Source organism: Mustela putorius, unplaced genomic scaffold (assembly GCF_011764305.1).
Source record: "Mustela putorius furo isolate JIRA1106 unplaced genomic scaffold, ASM1176430v1.1 tig00003898_pilon_pilon_pilon, whole genome shotgun sequence".
NCBI lineage: Eukaryota > Metazoa > Chordata > Mammalia > Carnivora > Mustelidae > Mustela > Mustela putorius.
In genome coordinates, this window is record NW_025422047.1 from 15,791,943 (window position 1) to 15,813,584 (window position 21,642).

Sequence of the window (21,642 nt, forward strand, 5' to 3'; positions counted from 1 at the left end):
ATTTCACAACATATACATATATCAAAATCATTATGTTAGACACCTTAAAATAATACAACATTATATATCATTTATATCTAAATAAAACTGGAAAAAATATTTTTTAAAAATGTTACAAGGCTCTTTCATGGTCCAGAAAGTTGATAAAATATTAATTTAAAGTAAGTTCTAATCAAAGATGCGTGTTTTAATAACAGGATGCAAAGTAGAAGAGTATTAAAAATTAATAGAGGATAAAATCAGATAATTAAAAATATTTTATTTTGCAGTATTACTAGAGATAAAGTAAAATATCTGTATGCAATAATTTTAGAGGAGTTTATTTTGAAAAATTCTAAAAGAAGTTTTAATATTTCTAAATATTTTAATATTTAATGTTATTAGAGATAATTATTTCATTATTTTATATTAATAGAAATAAAGGGGAACATTTTATAGAGATAAAGAAGATTTAATAACCTAAATATATATGTACACCTAATGATGTAGCCTTAGCAATTCTAAGACACAATGTAACAGAATTAAATGGTGAAATAAATTCATAGTCACACATTCAGTAACTACAGAATACACAATATTTTCAAATTCACATGGAAGACTTACCAAAATTGAGCATATGCTGGATAAGAAAGCAATTTTCAATAAATGATAAATAATTGAAATCATATTTTTCCTGACCGCCGTGGAAATAAACTAGTAACATATAAATAGATTATTCTTAAAATAACTAGAAAATAGTATTTAAGAAGGGCATTTAGCAATAAATAGACTAGAAAATGTTCTTCAATAACATTGGGAAAATGTAAAAACCCTTGGCTCAGTCACCGTCTTTTCATTTGAAATTTGTTTTTACTTGCCTGTATGCTTCCACTGTACTGCAGTTGTCAAGCTTGATTCTCCCCTCCTTTCAAATGTTGAGTGCTGTCTTGCACAGCAGAGAGAAAAAGCTCTTCTGACTTTTACTGAAAGTCTCCCCATTTTTATACATTTCTACTTAGAGAAATTTTTTTAAGTTTTTAGTGTACATTTGCACATAAATGTAAAAAAAAAAGTCAACTGGACATTGGAAATAAGTTAAGCCAGGCTATGTTTAGTAGTTACAATGGACAGATCAGCCCCTGGTTTTCTGGAGAATAAGTCTGACCATACAACAAATTGAGAGGGCCGGTATGACAAAATTTCTGTGAACAACCAGACTAGATAGTGAATAAATTCAAGAAAACCATGGCCAGGAAATCTCTTTTCTTGGATTGTGCCCTGATGACTTAGTGAATGACAGTACATAATTAGGATGCAGCATTCTTGAATGAGGAGTCAATGAGTCAAAAATTAAATTTGATTGGATTTTGACTGATTCAACCACCATAACCAGCAAACGGGTTGGGTGGGTACCCATCGCCTCAGTACTTCCATAGTGTGGAAGAACTTCCTGGCCAGTTCATTTTCTGCAATAGATTGGTCATCAGGCTAAAGAAAAATGTAGGACCTGACTCTACTAGATTATTCAAGGGACCTCTTGGGAAATAATAGGGGTTAATTCTTCACAGAGTTCAGAAAATCTACCATCCCTTCTTGTGAGTCTTGGTTCTTAAGTTCATATGGCTACAACTTCTCCTCCTTCATGGCTCTCTGCCTCTTCTCTTGCTGTTTCCTTTGCCTAGAGCCCTCTTCATTTCTCAGCCAAGTGAGATCAAATTGTACATAACCCTTTCTGACAAAATGAATGTCTACTTCCTCTGGGCTTTACTGTACGTTTTTTTGTACATGTTGATTACTGCGCTTTTGTCTTCATATAATTATCTATCTATTTAAATGATTGCCTTTCCCTTTATACTATGAACTCCATAAAATTAGACACCATGTTTAAGTAGCCCAGAAATGTATGTCCCCTTTTAGTCTAATCTCTGTGTAGTCCCTGGGAGGTTTGTGTTGTCACTGAAGGGAAATACTATTACTCTGAGTCAATTTTGGTTTTGGCTGATAGTCTCATTTTATGAGGTTTTATAACCCTCTTGTGTCATTAGTTGTTTTGTTTTCTATTCTTAGAGGCCTTGCCAATAACAGCATTGCATTGAGATATAGGTACAGTGCTGCTTTTCTCTGTCTGTGAAAGGAGGAACCAGAGTCCCAACAGTGCCTTACAGAGCTTTCTCCTGTAGAGAAAAAGATCAGGGCAACTGAGAGAACTCTCTCAAATCTACTATTCAATCCCACTGCCACGGGCCCATTTGGGAAGAGTGGGAATAATGAGAACAGCCTTTTATAATGTTTGGATGACTATGAAAACTCACTTTATGCCTGCACAAGCAGTATAAGGACAGGGCTGTCTTCCCAGACAAATGTTCCTCTTAGATCCTGGGGAAATGAATGCAAAGCAATTTCAGAGATGCTACCAGCCAATTATTTTTTCCCCCTTGCATTGTCATTTTTTCCCCTTTTGGTTAAAAATTGGTGCATTGGCTTTCTTTCCCAGAAACAACAACAACAAAAAAAATAATTCTTCTCCTTGTAATACCAACCCCTTGGCAGAAGAGAGAATTGATGCAGACACATGCAACTGAAGCAAAATTTTTTTAACTACCATTAATTTCCATTCTTTGATCTAGGTTAAAGAGTGGGGAAAGTTAGGAACTTGTTCCCTTCACTTTTTATGTTACTCTTTTTTTCTGTGCACATTTCATTCTACATTAATAATCAACGTCTCAGATACATGCTTGGAGTTTTTCCCACTCACTAATTCACTATGTCCTCACCTCAGGGACTATGTTCTACATATCGTTATTGAAAACAGTGTTCTCTTGCTAATAAATACTCATCATATGTATGCAATATCATGAAGCCCCAGGCCTTTGATAGAACCTAGAATAGTTATGAAATTCAAAAATAGTGGTTGTTGGGACCCATTCCAGCAATTGAATGGGAAGGGTATTGTGGTGAAATTCTGGTTTAAGGCCAAAGGAGTGACTAGGTCCCAGCAACAGGTGCATTAGCTTTCTTCTCTCCTTTGGTCCTAATCTAATCAACATGTCATCCCAATTGCCAATGCCCCCAGTGATGATTGCTCCTCTTCCTCCAATGAATAGAAGTTGAAGGAAAACTGTCTTGAGGATCTCTTCTTCTTCATTTGTTATGGAATTACTAGAGGTTTTTAAGTGTCCAGAGTCTGTTGCTCTCAGTTTTTTGACTAAAGCTGTATCCACACTCAGATTCATCCCTGCTGTACCTCCATCTCCTATTATATTTCAAAAGGTTAGTCCCTAGCCCCAGTCACAGGCACTCCACTTTCATATTGAGTGTGGGTCTCAGTTCCTTATTTTTATAATCTGGTAATCATACAAATGTCCTCCTACGCCTGCAATGTGCCATTTAAAGTCTCATCATTATGGACCATTTCTGAGCACCAACTAAAGTTGAACAAGGAATTGGCAACAGGCACTCGACCCAAACTTGACAGGCTTAGTGAGAGAAACTGAAGAAAAAGATGTCTTTATAAAAGATAAGATTCATCTGATTGGCTGTACCAATCAATGTCTGATGGATTCTATACCAAATATGTTCCTTAACTGGTCTCCAACTTTGACACATTATGCCAGTTAGCAAAAGGAAATAAGAAAGTTCATGTGCTGGTGAATGGTAGAGGAGAGGATAAAGGAAGAGTATGGACTCTGAGGTCTGTAAGACCTTACTGGGAAGTTTGGACATCTCCATCATTATTACCTCCATGATCTGAGCAAGCGCCTCAATCTCTCTAACTCTGTTTCTTTATCAATGAAATGGGAATTGTAATAGAAACCCCCTTTCTAATCCTCATCTTTCTCTGTATAAAATGGGAATTATAATGGTTCCTACACTGGAAAACATACAGGGTGTACCCTTTAATAACTGTTAGCTATCAGCTTTGTTTTGGTTTTGGTTTTTTAAAAGAAAGCTATCACAAACCCAATCTAGAACAAAGATTATTTTGATCAAAGACAAACAATTATATTTCATTAAGAGGTTCATTTCAAAATATCTGTTAGATATTAGCAAAAGTAAAATCCAAATCTCAGAGACTGAAAAAGAAAAAAAAAAAAAAAAGAACAAAATGTCCAGTGACTTTCTCTTAGTGATGGGCTTATGGGAACTCTTTTTTTCTTGAAGTGTTTGAGAAGTTCTAAGTTTTCTACATTGAGCATATGGTACTTTCAAATAGTCAGGAAAAAATCATTACCTTTTATAAATATAGATATACACAATTATCAGAGGACAGTGCATGGACTGTCTCTCTCCTCAATTTCTCCTACTTAATTGGATACCCAAGGGGGTCTTTGCTGGGTTCTTCGGTTAAATGAGGTGCCTAAAGATTGGAGGGTTGATAAAGTGTAAATGTGTGTGCGTGTGCATGTGCACATGCATGAATGGGTGCCTATATATTAGTCTGATTTCAATTTTTTTTGCTCTATTTCATTTTCAAAATATCAAAGCACAAAAGATAAAAATAACCCACTCTCAAAAGGAAATAATTACTCTCAGTAATGATCAAACATTACCAGTTAGTCCTTTTTGCTTCAGATATTTTGTTTATATAAATAAAATAGAGTATGACAAACAAAATTCAAGTTCCCTTTGTTTCTCTCTCCCAAGTTCCATCCCCTTTTCTCTTTCCCAGGGGTGGGTGGCCATTATTATGTGTTTGGAGGATACCACTTCAGTTCATATTTTTGTATTTTAATTGCATGTATGTGTTCTATGAGTAGTAGATAGTATTGCTTTACATGTTTTGTAGTATTTACAGATTTCTTCTAGATTGTATCTACCATTTTGTAGCTTGTTTATTCTCAGATTTTATTTTCTAGATCAGTGCTCTCCAGTAAAAATATAATATGAACTATAATGTTATAAATTTTTCTAATATATAAATAAAATGAAAAGAAACAGATTAAATTTAGTATAAATTTATATAACCCAGTATATCCAAAATATTATTCTAAAATATATCTTTAGCCACATTACAAATGCTCAGTAGCTTTATGTGGTTAGTGACTGTCACATTGTAGAGCACAATTTTAGATCTACTTATATGATACACAATCACTTAATTGTTGTAGGGTATGTCACTGTATATATGTAGTATATACATAGTACATACTGCATAGTATATACCATAGTAAACATGTACTGTGTGTGTGTGTATGTGTGTATGTACCACAATTGATTTACCCATTCACTAATTGATGGACAATTAGGTTTTTCCCTACTGCAAATAATGTTCACTGAGCATTTTTGTCTATGTATCCTGTTGCATAGGTATGAGTTTCTCTCAATGAATATCATGACTGGAATTTCCAGTTCCTAGGAATGAGCATCCAATTATAGGCTGTTGCCAAATTGCTCCCCATACTAGTTGTACCAGTTTCCATTCTTAACAACAGGGGCTGAAAATGCTTTATTCCTCATCTTCACTACAGACTACCAGAGTGGAATCCCACCTCTTCTTCTTTTTTTTTAATATAATTTTTTATTTTTTATAAACATATATTTTTATCCCCAGGGGTACAGGTCTGTGAATCGCCAGGTTTACACACTTCACAGCACTCACCAAAGCACATACCCTCCCCAATGTCCATAATCCCACCCCCTTCTCCCAAACCCCCTCCCCCCAGCAACCCTCAGTTTGTTTTGTGAGATTAAGAGTCACTTATGGTTTGTCTCCCTCCCAATCCCATCTTGTTTCATTGATTCTTCTCCTACCCACTTAAGCCCCCATGTTGCATCACCACTTCCTCATATCAGGGAGATCATATGATAGTTGTCTTTCTCTGCTTGACTTATTTCGCTAAGCATGATACGCTTTAGTTCCATCCATGTTGTCGCAAATGGCAAGATTTCATTTCTTTTGATGGCTGCATAGTATTCCATTTTGTATATATACCACATCTTCTTGATCCATTCATCTGTTGATGGACCCACCTCTACTTCTTAACTGGGAGACTTGACACACTATTTCACTTCTGTTTATCTGTGAAATGAGGATAATAAAAATAGTATCTATCTCACTGTTGTTAGTATTGATGAGTTAATACATGGAAAGAAAACACTCAGAACAATGCCTGAAATTGGGAATTCCTCAATAAATGTAAGTTATTGTTATTTTGTCCTCTTCTCATTTGTTCTTCAAACTGTTCTGGGATGGTAAGCAGAACAATATTATTACTACCAAGATAAGAGATTGAATAAGACCCTATCATATGTCTAGGATTTATTAAATGATGTTAAATGTCATAGTTACAAAGAGATAATTTCATCTAATCTTCCTGTTGCTTTAGAGAAGAAAAAATTTTGGATTTCCTGGGATTTTAACTAACAGCTAAATTCTCCAATTTGGTTAGAGTATTAGAGTCTAGAATGTTAGAGTATTCTTACTCTCAGATATTACTAGTTGTGTAAATCCTTACTTTTCTCAAGAAACATTGGAGAAAACATAAATTGTGTTATGATCAAATGCCAAAGTTCATGGGAAATACCATAGATGTATAATTTATTTTAATTAGAACAAAGATTTATAATACTTTCTTCTTATATTCTTATATTCAGTTAGAATTTCAGTTCTGTCTGCCACCACTACCACCATCACTGACATTACCACACGATCAATGCCATTTTTACCCTCCTCTCCACTGAGATCAGACCTATTTCAGATGGAATAAATGATGTTGAATAGTTATTGACTGTGCCTCCATAATGTTCAGTGAGTAAATTAGAGCCTCATGCTTAGATAAAAATGCCCAGACCTAGACAGGTAGGAAGGATGCTAGGGTTAGGAGAGCTTTCTCTTTTCTATCTTAAATTCTATTGTAATTTCTCCTCCTTTTCCATTCATTGTATATATTTTTTCCCCTGTTTTAAAAAAATTTACTATGGCTTTGCAGTTTCTATCACCTGGATCCTCTCAGGGTCAGTTTCTATTTAATGCTTTTTTTAATTTTTTCTGAGTATTTTTTATGTTTTCTTTGTACATCTAATGATTTTTGATTGACAGCTAGACATTATGAACTATACAAGATAGGATTTCTGAATTTTGTTAAGGTCTTTGAAGAGTAATTTGTTTCAAAAGGTAGTCAATTTGGATAGACTCAAACTCCCAACTCTGTCTTATGGTGAACAGCAAATGAACGCTCCCTACAGTTCATTCACCTCCCAGCTACTGTTATTTTTCAAGACCCCCTAAGGCCTCCCCTAGAACATGTATAGCAGTCATCCAAGGTTTTAGGCAGATTGTTTATATGTTTGTGATTCTTCCTTTGTGCAGTTCTCTCCTTTCCAGTATTATCCTTCTAACTTTCTGCTCTGCTTGCCCCAGACTGTGTCTGATACCTCAAATCAGTAATATGGTGGCTTTCTACTGTTGCAGTTGTATAGGCAAGAGCCTTCAAACCTTCAAATCTCATTCATGGAAATTCTTCTTTCAAGGATAGATTTTCTTCTACTTTTGAATTTGGTTTCTTTCCAATTTAATAATTAAAAAATATATATTATCCAGATTTTATAACTGCCCTCTGAGGAAAAGTTAGTCCAACCCAGCCTCTCTTCTATTTCTGAAGGTATAGCACCCTGGTAAGTGTTAACCTAAAATAGTTCCAACTTCCATACTATTTACTCAGTGAAGAAATCAGATGAAAGTTGAAGGTGGATGAAGGCATTTGTTGTGTTCTCTCTTCTTCTGAAATTGCTTGAATTTTACCTTAATAGAAAATTTAAAATGAAAAGATTACTTCATGAGTGGTACTGTATATTGCCTATTTTTGACAAAAAGAAACATAATATTTTGTTGTTCTACTTTTAATAATATTAAGACTACCTAGCTGGAGGTTTTAAGCAGTCTAAGCGGAAATCAAGATCTAAGAGAGTGTTGAAAGGAGAACATCTCTCAGTGGGATGAATCATTGCATGCACAAGTGTGGGGCCACAAGAAAGAAAACAAACTTTGGATTTGACATATTGTTCTCTGCATTGCCTCTGAGAAACCTGTAAACTCAGGTCAGATGAGAAGAGAAACACAGTGATCCAAGAACTAAGAGGAAGTCTGACAAAGACCCGAGAAAGCCCTTATAGAAGAATTGTCGTAAAATTATGGAGTACTGAGAATCGCTGGAGTTTCATAATAGAAAGGGCCACGTAAAGCCATATAGTTGAGTGTCAACAGCTTCTGGCAGGACATGGTGTTATTTTCCTGTGCTGCCTATTCTTCCTTCTTTGGTAGGATGATATCAATAGTCCCAAAGGTGCCGTACATCTCTAATAGTTTGTGATTTTATAATCACCCCATCCCCTCCCAACATTATTCTGATAGGGAACGGAGGCCACAACTTGAGTTCATGGCAGAACTAGAATACAGCATGAATTTACTCTCTTCCACCAAGTATCATTTCCACAAGAAGAGGGGCTAACATTTATTCAGTGTGCTGAACATTTTATTCATTTATATATATAATTTACTTTATATATTTATATTTATCATACATCATTTCATCTTTACTATAACCTACTATGAGGTAGGTACTATTACTATCTCCAGTTTTAAAATGATGAAATTAAGACACAGAAAACTAAGCAGTTTGTCAGATATGCCTGCAAAGCACATCTCTAATTCTATTTTTCTCACCAGCGCTCTCACTATCATAGTCTAAACCGACGCCAGATGTCACCTAGATTCCTGTAATTTAACTGCTCTGCTTGTCTTACCCCCTTGTCCATGCTCTCAGCAGCCAAAGGAATCTTTCAAAAATATAAATCAAATTATGCCATGCTTCTGCTCAAACTCTCCAATGGTTTCTTACTGCACTTAGAATACAATGTAGACTCCTTACCACAGCCTTTGAAACCCTCTAGAGCCAAGCTTTTATCTGTCCTTCTGACCTTACCTCCTGCCAGCTGTCCTGGAGGGTGCGACTATGATTGCTGTCTTTACATTCCCCAAACGTGCTGCTCTTGTGAGGTTCCAGCTCTTCACATCGCCCAGCCTCCTCCTCCCTAGTGTATGTCCATCTCGTCATTTGACTTTCAGCTGGAATACAACATCCTCAGAGACATCCTCCCCACTGACATGAGCTAAAGAACCAAGTACCTTCTCCCCAATTCCCATCCCTGGCAAGCAATCTATCCCACTCTGCCATTTTTTTTATCTTAAATAATCATCACTATCTGAAATTACCTTATTATTTATGTTTATTTTCTCATCTTCTCCACTAGAATGTATACTCCATATGGTAGTCTAGGTTCCCTAAGAACAAACACCAAGATGAGATTAAGTATGTACACAGATTTTTAGTATGAGAAATGCCCGAGAGAGAAAATGGGGAGGGAACACCAAATTTGCAAGCCATCAGAACCTGGAGCAAGTCTGATCCTGAGTGAAGGAAAGAAGGCAGCATGGGAAGGAACTAGACCACTGTGCAGTGTAAGGAATGTTCAGCAAGACCATCAGTGAGTTCTCAAGCCATAATCAACCATTTTTTAGTACTAGGTCTCCCACAAATGGACTTAGTATCTCTATCAGTCAGTCACTGGTGGAAAGCAGCCCATAGCAAGCTGTAGTCTTGTACAAATGGTAGAGTGGATTTCAGAATCTGAGTCTATGGCATATTTTCATGCGTGCCACCTTCTATAAGAGCAAGGACTGTGTTCTCCCCCTCTATTACCAGAAGTTTTCATAATGTCTGACACAGATGATACAAAAGATATACTTGGGCAATGAATGAATTGAATAAACAAAAGAATGAACAAACTTGCCCAAGGTCACATAGGTGGAAGAACAGAATTTGGAAACCAGTTTTCCCAGTTCTAGGTAATTAGTGCTACTACTGCTTTTATCTATGCCCACTATATTCTACTGTCTCTGAAACTGTCAGCAAGAAATAATAAAATCAATTATGTATCTTTGATTGGACCTCTGAGGCATATTTACATCCCTTCTGTAACATACTGTCCAAATAGTCTATGTTTAACATAGTGTTTTCCCTCCCACCTGACAAAAATAAAAGTTTACCACCACCATGCAGAAGAAGTAATGTTAAGTGCCCTCTCTCCCTTCAAATATATTGGATATAAAAAGTGTAATCTTTTTTCTTCAAGAAAATCACAAAGGGCAGAGAAAAACAGAAAGAAGAAACAGAAAGAAAAAACAGAAGCCAGTGCTCTTCCAAAAAGATTAAGAGTGGGCATCAACTCTGCACTCTCAGCAAATATCACATAAGGAAGAGCAATATATTCACCTTATCACTGTTTAATACAATAATTAAGTCCGGGATATGTGTATAAAGGAGTTGTTGAGTTTTATCACAAAGGACAAACATCTAACTTGACCATCTTACAAAAATGTTCAAAAACAGAAGAGACTTCTTAAAACAAGCTTCAGTGCATGCAAGGCAGGCAAAATAATAGAAACCACATAAAATTATTTTTAAATGTTATACTTTGAAGCTGATAGCTTGAGATCAAAGACAGTGGTGAAGTGCTTATCTGAAATATCTTCTCAGAAATTTGGATGGCAAAAATAAACAGCTTTGCTCTAGGCTTTAATAGTTTTCCCTAAAACCCAAACAGGATAATACTACTTCTCCCTACACAGAGTTCAATGTAGTAACCAAGTAAAGAAACACTGTGCCACATAAGAAAACTTGCTACAGTGACTTGTATGATGCAAAAGAGCTAATCTTCTGTTCATCTTTGTTTTGAAGCCCTGGGGACTTCATTCTATGTAGTGAGTTGGATCCTAGAGAAAAGAATGCCTTTATGATTAGCCTGAGATCTTTGAGTTGTTTTGACTCAAAAGGGGTTGGAGACAGGTGAGAAGAAGTGAAGTAGAGAGGAATGACTAATCACAAAAGAAGAGGTGGAATTTGCCTTTGTGGATCACCTTGATTTGCACAGATGGAAATTAGGCAAGTGGGAGAGGATTTAATATGGAATAAAACAGAGAGAGGAGAGCATCCTGATGATGGTGGAAAGTTCTAGTGGAGGCAAGGATGAAAATGTTAATTTTGCTTAATGCTATTGTTTCTAATCTTGATTTATATGCAATTTCCCTGTGCTCCACCTCAGACTTACTAAATCAAAATCTCTAGGAATGAGAATGAGAAGTAACCCCTCCCCTTTTTTTAAAATCAAAAAGTAATCTGCATGGTCATTCATGGTCATGGCTGACTGGCTCAATTTGAATTCTAGGTCTCCAGTTATTAGGCAATTAATTTCAGCAAACATCACCATCAGTATAGATACAGGCAATATACACTTCTGTTTGTATAGCTGAAACCCGTAAGAATACCCATGAGCATACTGCTTTCATTCCTTTAAGACATCTTTCTGAGATTTGACAGTGTTGCATTCCTGTCTCCTTTATGTGGTGGAAAGGAAGGAGGCTGAAGTCAGACTAGAGATACCACACAGGTATTCCAAAGGCAGATAAAGATGAATGAGATGATTGCCAAGTCAAAGAAAATGAAACTGATCCACATCTTTAACAGTTTCATTGACATAGAACTGACTTATAAACAAGGGCATATATGGAAAGTGAACACCTCTTTAAGTTTTGATATATGTAAATATCTATAAAATCATCACCATAATCAAAATAAGGAATATATCTATTACTCTCCAAATTTTACTTGAAATCCCTCCCTTCTGTCTTTCCCTTTTGCCCTTTCTTGTCTCCAGACAACAATTAATCTGCTTTCCACCAGTTTAGTTTTAATTTTCTAGGTTTTATGTAGGTGGAATCACTGAATGTTCTCTCTTCTGTCTGGTGTCTTTCACCAAGCATAAATAATTTGAGATTAATTTATATTCTTAATGTGTCAATCATTCACTCCTTTCCTTTTCTAAGTCCAATTCCATTGCATGGACACACCAGTTTATCTATTCACCAGACGATGAACATTTGAGTTTCCAGTTTTTAGCTATAACGGATAAAGCTACTATACACATTCATGATAAGTCTTTACCATGGACATAATTTCATTTTTGTATGGTAAATACCTAAGACTAAAATAGCTGGATTATATTGTAGGTGTGTGCATTACTTTTCAAGAAACTGTTAAACTGTGCTCCGGAGTGGTTATATTATTTCATATTCTTGCCACCAATGTATGAATGTTCCAGTTCCTCCACAAGCCGAATGACACTTGGTCATAATATATTATCGATTTTTATAAATAGCTGGATTTCGTTTGTTAAAACTTTGTTCAGGATTATTGCATCTATGCTCAGGGGGTATACTGGTCTATGCTTATGTTCGTCTGGTTTTGGTGTCAGAATAATACTGGCCTCATAGAATGAACTGGGAAATGTTTTCTCCTATTCAATTTTCTGTAAGAGTTGGTGTAGATTTTGTATTATTTCTCCGTTAAATATTTAGAAGATTCATCAGTGCAGTCATCTGAGCGTGGTGTTTTCTTTGTCAGAAGGTTTTCTTTAACTACAAATTAAATTTCTTTAACAAATAGAAAACTATTTAGGTTATTTCTTCTTAAGTAAACTTTGATGATTTGCATCTTTCAAGGAATTTGTCAACAGTAACTTTGAAAGCCAGAGAACAGTGAAGCAATGTGTTAGAAATTCTGATAAAAAGGTATTTTCTATTCGTGGTCAAACAATTAAGCTCGAATTACAATAGATATTTCAGTCATGCAAGCTCTCATTCTCCAGAAGCTACTGAAGGATATGCCCCCCAAAATAAGAGGTTGAATCTAGAGAGGAAAATATGAGAACAAGAAAAAAGCTGTCCAGCATAAGAAATGTTAGAGTGATGGCTATACCTAGAGACAACAAGTCCAAATGAGAGCTAAAGAACTTCATGATGGAGACCTCCAAAAATTAATTAGTTCATTAATTATAAATAAATAAACTAACACTTTGGATAATGCACAAAGTAGAATTGAAAAAACATTTTTATATTTATTATATTTGGGGGAAATTAATAGGTAATATTAGTTTAATTTATATATAAATATATATTTATATATAAAATATATATAATATATCAAATTATAATTATAAAATATAAAATAAAGAATATTTTGCAACACTGTCAAATAAAAATACATTTTATAAAATGATATAATTTTTATTTCATATTTTATTTTATAATTATAAAATATATATTAATTTTAATTATATAACTAATAAGCAAATAAGTGGGGCAGTAATAAAAAATAAAATTTGTATAAAAAGAAAATATAAAATATGTCTAATAATGAACAATATTTATATAGATATAGTAATATAAACACTGAATGTTCATTTAACCAACAATTATTAAATTGATAATGCCAGTTATTAAATTGACAGATTGGGGTAAAGGGATATGAGGTAGAGAAGAGAAACAGGGAGACAAAAAAATTCTTACCTGCCATAACATGAAGTCAACAGATAATTTTTCAAGTAGGTAAATATAAAGAATATAAATGTTGTTTTTATAAATATGAAGATAAATTATAGAAGAGAAAGCTAAGAAATAGTATTTACTGCGGCACCAGTAGGTGCATAGCCTGGGACTACATTTTTTTTCTTTTAAACCTTATAGTACTATTTCACTTCTTAAACCATGTGTATGTACTATTTTGTTAAATATAAAATTAATTTTATATAGGGTAAAGTTGTCACTATGTTCCACTACAATAATCTTGACAAGAAACTTACTAATGAACCTTCTTTATTATATTACAAAATTTACTAATAGTCTACATTATTTATGGAACAAAGATCCTAAGCTTCTTAGCTATTGCTATTGCTATTCCTGGGTAATAAACCACCCTTAAATACAGTTGTTTAAAATTACAAGCATTCTCTCAAGTTTATAGGTCAGCTGGGTGTTTATCTTACTACAGCCCACTCAGATGGACCAAGTAGGCAGCTCTGCTAAGACAGAAAACATTCTCTCACAGGATTGGAGATTGCTGGTTCTTGGCTAGTCTAAGATGGCTTTGGCTGGGACGGCTGGACTCTCTTCCACATGGTCTCTCATCCTTCAGCCTGTTAGCTGGGCTTGTTTACATGACAGCTTCTCAGGGTTCCAAGAGGGTGAAAAGGGGTGTAAGACTCTTTTAAGCCCTAGGCTCAAGATTGCCACATAATTATTTCTGCTGTTTCATTGGTCAGGGCAATTACAAGGCCAGCCCAGATTTAAGAGGTAAGGAAATAGATTTTATCTCTTGATGAGGATGGCTACAAAGTCACATTGCAAATAGCATAAATATGGGGAGGAGCAGAAAATTGTGGCCATTTTTTGCACTCAGTCTCCCTCAATATTCAAGCTCCCACTTTCCTTCTTATGTGAGTTTCCCAAGTTCGTATACATCGTCTTAGTTCAGGCTGCTTTAACAAAAATTACCGTAGATTGGGTGGCTTAAATAACATTTTTTTCTCACATTCTAGAAGCAGGTAAATCCAAAATCAAGGGTCTGGCAGGTCTGATGTGTGGTGAGGACCTACTTTCTGGCATGTAGACAGTTGTCTTCTCATTGTACCTTACATGCCCAAGAGAGATCATCTCTCTCACGTCTCTTCTTATAGGGGCACTAATCCCATTCATGAGAGTTCCCCCTCCATGAACTAATTACCTTTTAAAGGTCCCTCCTCCATACACCATCTTATTAGGAATTAGAGCTTCAGCATATGAATTGTTGAAGAACACAAACACTCATTTGATAGCATACATGTAGGCCTCCATGTTGTCTCATCCAGAGGGCTTTTCCATACATTTTATAAGATATTAAACATCTCTCCTTCCACTAGGAATCTAGATCAAGTCTCTTTTCCCCTTTTAAGCCTTTCCTGGCCTTTCCAAGCTTTTTGTGATCTTCTATTTGTCACTTAATTAAATTTATCATAGAAATATATTAGCCCTTCCTTGAAACAGGAATTGTATCTTGTAACATTTAAAAAATACTGCCTTTTTCTTGGAAGACTGCCCATCAGGGTTTGATGGATGGATAGACAGACGGACGGACAATTACATTACCCCCTCTGACTTGGGAAAGACTACTGCCTATATTGTATCATATGGAAAGAAAACTGGATAAGCCTCATACTATATAAAACCATGACTCTAGTGTGTGTAAGCTGAACAATTTCCTGGAATACAAGGGGGAAAAGGAAGAAAAGGGAGGGAGGGAGGAAGGAAGGACAGAAGGAAGAAATAGAGACTCACTCTTTCACCCCCACAAACATACAAAGCACAGTAATGTAGGGTCACTGAATCTCCTTCTGGACTACAATTATGAATGTTGCTCCGGGCTCTCTTGCTGAGAGGGTCCTACCTATCTCTATTATGTTGGAAAATGCCCTTCTGTCTGGGCTCCTCTCTGGGCCATGTGGAAAGGGGGCTGAATAGAGGCATAGTGAGAGGCTTTCTTGCCTTTCTCATGCTCCTTTCCTGATGCATTAGTGTCTTGGCCCAAGGCACTTTGGACAGTCTCATAAGAACTAGAGACTAGGCGTCCAACATTTTTTTTATTGGTTATTATGAGAAGTTGAGTGCCAGTCTGCAGAGAAATTGGCCTTCCTGCCAACTGCTGGCTTCCCTTCAGGACAGAGAGAACCTATTACTGTGTCTCTCAAGCTCTTTTGCCAATCTGCTGTTTTTAAAACCTCCTCTCTTGTCCATCTGTATTTGATCTGCAGTATATTTTGTTGCTCATTTTCTGGTAAAATATTTTAAAGCTTAGATATTTGTTTTTTAGTGGCTCTTATATGCATTCCATTAATTCCTCTAAAGGTACCATCTTTTCTATTTAACTCGTGGAATTTGCTGCTGGATTGCGCTATCACCACTAGAGGTTCTGACAATCTTTCTTTTCCAATTGAAACACAGGCTGTCAGCTGCTGAATGGGTTTAAGATTCTTTTGACTAGTAATAAGACCATCCAAATCAACTCCACTCCATAAACTTAGAATTCTCCACAGTGCTGGTCAGTCTGCAGAGCTGGCACCGTCTTGGGCCTTTTTTGTTCCCCCTTCTGTTGCCCCAGAGTTTAAAAGGGACATTGCAGCTTTGTTTAATCCTACATTTTGGGGTGTTTAAAACTAGTTGTAAAAAAATCTGATAATTAAAATATTTTCAAAGTTTAAAATGTTCTACATGTCTCAAAAAAGTTTCCTAATTCACAAATTTAAACATCTCATTATTTTGATAGTTAAGCATCAATTGAAAAAAAAGAAGAGAGGTGGGTAGTTGAATTGTGCTGGCTGGTTTGTATTGTCCATGGTAAAGATGCATATAAAACAAATTATAATTAGTAGAAACCAGAAGGGAGAGTAAAATGTAGCTTTATTCTGGATGTTATCAATCCTTATTTGTCCTTTCAGATTCTAGGTAAGAAAACCACATAAGTTGTCCATGTGGCCCTGGGCACTTCTAGGAATTTTTTTTAAAGAGTATCCTGGTGTTTGAGACCGTGTACACGTATGAACTTCTTTCTGAATATTGCACAATACCACCTAGTAAACTCCCAGTAATTCCTCTGTGTTTTATTGGCCTCTTCATATCCCCTTGGCTTCGCTCTCACTAACCATTTAGATTCTCAGCATAGAATCTCTCAGGGGGATATGTCTATTTAGCAGTTAGATGGGGGGGGGGGGAATGTAAACTGTCTCAACCAGGGAAGGATTTTCTATAAAGCTAGTGAAGCTTCATCTCAAGACTTCTCCCTTGCATGAGCTTTTCCAAAGCTCTATACCTAATTTCATATTCATATTATTTTCTTAAAAATGCTCCCCTAAATCATTTAAAATTCATTTATGCTTCTAGTCATATATGCTCCGATATGCCTCTGGTCTCTTCTCACCCCTGGACTTCCTCTTAACCATTACTCAATTTAAAAGCAAAATACAATCAAAGAAGTATCAAATTTACTTTCTCTTTGAGTTTCTCAATTAGACAATTCATCAAAAAAATTTTTTTAAGGACATCGTCTCTTTCTTCCTAAGTTCTTTCCATAATTATATGTGTCATCCTATTTTATTGACTGAAAGAATTCTAGCTTTCAGCTGAAAACTTTTAGTTTATCCTGTCAGTTCATTATCTTCAAGGTAGAGTTAAGTCAGGGTGGGGGACAGCTCTTAGCTTTCCATCATGACTCAGGATAACTCCAGGCTCCAAAGGGAAGAATGCAGGGAGGTGCCATTTAAGATGTTTGCCTTTGTAAAACGATGAAAAATTTTTAAAAAATTTAAAGATGTATGGGACGTCGGCTTTCTCAGTCAGTGAAGCATCCACTCTTGATTTTGGCTCAGGTCATGATCTCAAGGTCATGAGTTGGAGCTCTGCATTGGGCTCCATGCCCAGCATGGAGCCTGCTTAAGATTCTCTCTCTCTCTCCCTCTGCCATCCCTCCACCTGGCATGAATTCACCCCACCCCACCCCCCGCCCCGTCACCAGCTTACACATGTACACTCCCTCTCTCTCAAAAAAAAAAAAAAAAAGATGTGTGCTTTTGTAGTTCCCAAACAACTGGATACTTTCTACAATGTATCATTTCCTTTCCCTTAGAACTGGGGTTTCAAAGTCCTTTTGAATTCAAATTGAAAATTCTTTTCATTCAAAGGAATGAAAATGAGGTCATGATCCCTAGGGTCAGTCTTTCTACACATAGAAAAGGCCCTAAATCCATAGTTTTGTGATGATTTTTTGCCAATGTTTATTCACAAGCGAGTCTTCACACACCTGAATAATTCATACCAGGCGAGGAAATAAGAATAACGGGAACAGGGAGTCATGACCTGTCACTATTAACTGCCTGTACTGAGTTTGATAATCAGATAGGCTGGAGTCCAGGGTTTGGCCTGGAGCCCCCTAAGTAAGGTACTCTGAGGATGGGGCAGCAAGGTAAATGAAAGAGGCGGATCCTTACAGCTATAGTGGCCCCCTTCCTCTGAGCAGCCCATGTCCTCTCTTCAGATAGCACAACTTGTGCAATGCAGTTCCCATCTTAGAGCTTTTATTTGGCTTTCTGATTTTCACCCCTAGTTTTGTTTTAGGAGCTCTGGATACAACCACTCAAGAATCAGAGTTAGGACCATCCTGGGTTAGCTCCTGCCACTCATTTTGGCCTTGGGTAAACCGTATGAAGCTGCAGGTTCTTTATGGATAGAATGGGGCTAGAATTAATGTGGTTGTTGGGAATTAAACAAATCTGTAGAGTCCTAAGAAAATGATAAGCATTCAGTAAGTATTAGCTATTGTTTTCATGATTATTTTTTAAGAGTCTCCTAAACAAAAAGAATTGTTAGGTATTTAATAGGTAAGAGCCAAGTGATACAAAATCAAAGAAGATGGGAAGACATGCCTATTGCCCACTCACTCTATCCTTTTCCTAGACCACTAGGATGCTGGAGATGGGGGCAGACTTGGGGGGCCATAAACTGATGGAAATAGAAGGAAACACAGAGAACATCAAGTGTGTTGAGAGGATATGAATCCTCAAGGGCTAGAATTGCTGATGACCACTGGAGGAGTATTCTTAATGTATACTGAGAACCTTCCTCTTAGTCTAGAGAGGTTCTTCCTCTAGACAACTTTGATGAGTCTCAAAATCTGGGAAGGACACCAGAGAAAACTGTAGTCTGAAGAATAAGTTTTTCTTTTCTATTGGCAGAAGAGTTCTGGTTAAGTCAATTCAGATAAAATATATCTCCTTATTCAAGCTAGCAGGTTTATGACATTTTAAAAGTAGAAATTATCAGTCTATTTCATTAAAAAATTATGAAACCACTTATTAAATTCAATATAGGTGTCACAAACTTGTATGGCTAGAAGGAAATTTAAAGACAACTTGGTTGAATCCTGTTGTTTGTAGGATGATGTAACTCAGGTTTGGAAAGGCCAAAGGACTTGCTCATGGTCATGTTGCAATTTTGAGCAGATAGCCAAAATAAAAATCAGCTAAGACAGACAAACAGTTGGCTTGGCTTTTAAATTTTTATTAACTCAGACTTGATCAATCAAATTAGTTTTGAAATGTAAATAGAGATTAAGAAGTGCCCGAAAGTAAATGGAAAGGAAATAAAGACTTGGATTGTATTTATACTGCTTTTTTCTTTTCCAAAGGATAAGGTTTATAAAGCCTTGTTGATTCTCACACCATAAACTTTGAGAAGGTAGTTTTACTTTTTCCTCCTCCATTTTTTCTTTTTCTTTAAACATGGGAGAACAACGTTGTAGAACACAGTTTATTTGGGTCCTGTTATTCCCAGACCTCTGCTCCTCTCCCGTCCATCAAAGAGGAGCCTGCCCCTCCACACCTTACCTCTAATCAGCTCCCCAAAAGGATAGTAGTCAATCTAGAGAAAAAAAAAATTGAGTGTAGGTAGAGGAGGAAGAAGAAAAGGCAGAAAAAGTCTTAGTGGTTCTAAAAACAAAAAAAAACAAAGTTCAACTGAGTAAATTTGACAACCCAAGTGGCTTTATTCAATGATTTGTGAATCAGGAGACATCCCATCTGGCAAAGGACTAAGGACTAAGAAAGGGAAAGGTTTTTAAAGGCAGGACAAAGAAGTCATAAACAAAACAAAACAAACAAATCATTTCAGGCAAGGTCACCTTCTTTGGGGGGGAACTAAAGGGTCTTACCAGGTATATTTCCTTACCTGGGCTGACTAGGAAATTCCAGACTGACTGGTTAAGATTACATTCCTGGGGAAGGTTGAAACTGCAATTAGGTGAGATATTGAGCCCCAGTCTTGGGCCTAGCACAAGAGACTCCATTTTGAGTCTGTGGTTTTCTTTTTTTAACAGTGGTTTGAGGTGGAGGAAGACAAATTTTATCAGAGAGTTTGAGTAATCTGTTTGAAACTGTATTTTTCAGTCTCCTTCAATAGCCTCTTACAGAATTTCTTTCTGATTACTTTTGCTTTTAAAATCTGCTTGTACCAAAGAGCACTACTATAAAACTGAAACTCCCTAGAAACTGTTCTGCAGGTTTATGAGGGTTATAAACTATGGTTTACTGAAGCCAGCTTGTATTTGCTCACAAAAACAAATTCTGTGCATTTCTTCCAAATAGCATTTAGTGGCTTCTCATTGGTAGCTTGTAATTGGCCATAGTGGGAATATTTACACCACAGAAATTGGCAAACACTGCAAATTAAGATTTGTTTTTCTCCCCCTAGAGAGCCAGTTTACCAGCATACCACTGGATTAAAAAACGCACAATGAGAAAAGAATCCTCCTTCCAATTCTCACATTCAGATTTTTTTTTTTTTAAATCAAGATAGCTGTGTTCTCCTTTGGACTCTCTCCATTTAAAATAAATGCTTCTAAAAATATAGCATTGGGAACTGGAAGATAAGCAATAGAAAGCTAACTTCTCCATTCTTTCTCCAACTCTAATGCCATTTTCTGTAGTTAACTTAGTGTGTTAGAATGTGTCACTAACAAAACAGAAAAGACATTGTATCAATCCTGACAGTCCAGTTTTCTTCATTCCAAGAGAAAAACTAGATTTTTTTCCAAGGTCACTTTCCATACACCAGAACATTAGCAGTTAGTTGTTTGTCTCAGGAACACTGAACAAGTGTGGTCAAGGAGGAGAGGCTGAGGGAATGTCTATAGTTCCATTCAAACCCATCCCCCACCATTAAAATCATGTTTGTGCTATAACAATTGATGAATAGCAACTCCTAACATATGAAAACACTTTTTTACTTCTTAAATTACTTAAATTTATTATTAAATTTATAGCATTCTTCTAGGAGCATTGGTACCTATAAAATATATGTTTTTTAATTTAATTATTAGAGAGAGAGGGAGCTGGAGCATGAGTTGGGGGAGGTGGAGAGCTGAGGAAGAAGAGGACTCCCTGCTGAGCAGGGAGCCCAGTGACTTGGGGCTCAATCCCAGGACCCCAGGACCATGACCTGAGCCAAGGGCAGACTCTTAACCAACTGAGCCACTCAGGCACCCCACCTATAAAATATTTTTTAAAAGGATTCTTGTCCTCTTTCTGTCATAAATACCTTTGAAAATGATGAAGTGACAGACCCCCAAACTGGAAAAACACATAAAAGTTTGCCTCTAACTTCAGTTAACTCCAGGCTATGAACCCTACCTGTAGGCGAGGTCCCTGTTCTCTAGGCATTTGCAGTCTCCTTGGGGAAATGTTTTTGGAGAACTTCTGATCTGAAAGTCCCTTAAAAATCTATTAACACATTTTGTGCATGATTTTAGAAGTTGCATCATTTTCCTCTTGGGTAAATTCAACTTATAAGAAAAAAAAGTCAAAGGCTATTTGGCACCAAAGTTGGTAAATCAAGTGGTCAAGGAAATAAATATTACCTTTAAAAAAAAAATAAAGAGAAAGAGTTAATAGTGCCTTTTCTCTTTCTGACTCATAAACTTGCTCTATCACAGACTCCAAAAGAAGATTTCTGGAAAAAGATCCGGGCAATGTAATGTCATCAGAATAAGTGGGTGTCTTCTTATATATAACATAGTTATATATATTTGTTATATATCTATAACAAATAGTTATTGGGCAGATGATAAGGGAAGTTGCTCATTTGGATGCTTAAGTTCTTAATTCCCACTACTTTAACTGAAAGAAATCAATCTTATTACTATATACCCTATTTCTATTAGTTAACATGTATCAAACTTTCATCATAAAGCA

At 36.1% G+C, this 21,642-nt stretch overlaps 1 long non-coding RNA gene across 1 annotated transcript in view; it reads right to left on the reverse strand.

Moving 5' to 3' along the window:
• Positions 1–5,847: 5,847 nt before the first annotated feature.
• LOC123388309 overlaps positions 5,848–21,642 on the reverse strand; it is a 64,619-nt gene continuing 48,824 nt past the window's right edge. The window contains exon 3 of the long non-coding RNA XR_006602869.1: positions 5,848–5,998. This is a non-coding gene — a long non-coding RNA (uncharacterized LOC123388309). The remainder of the gene's footprint in view (positions 5,999–21,642) is intronic.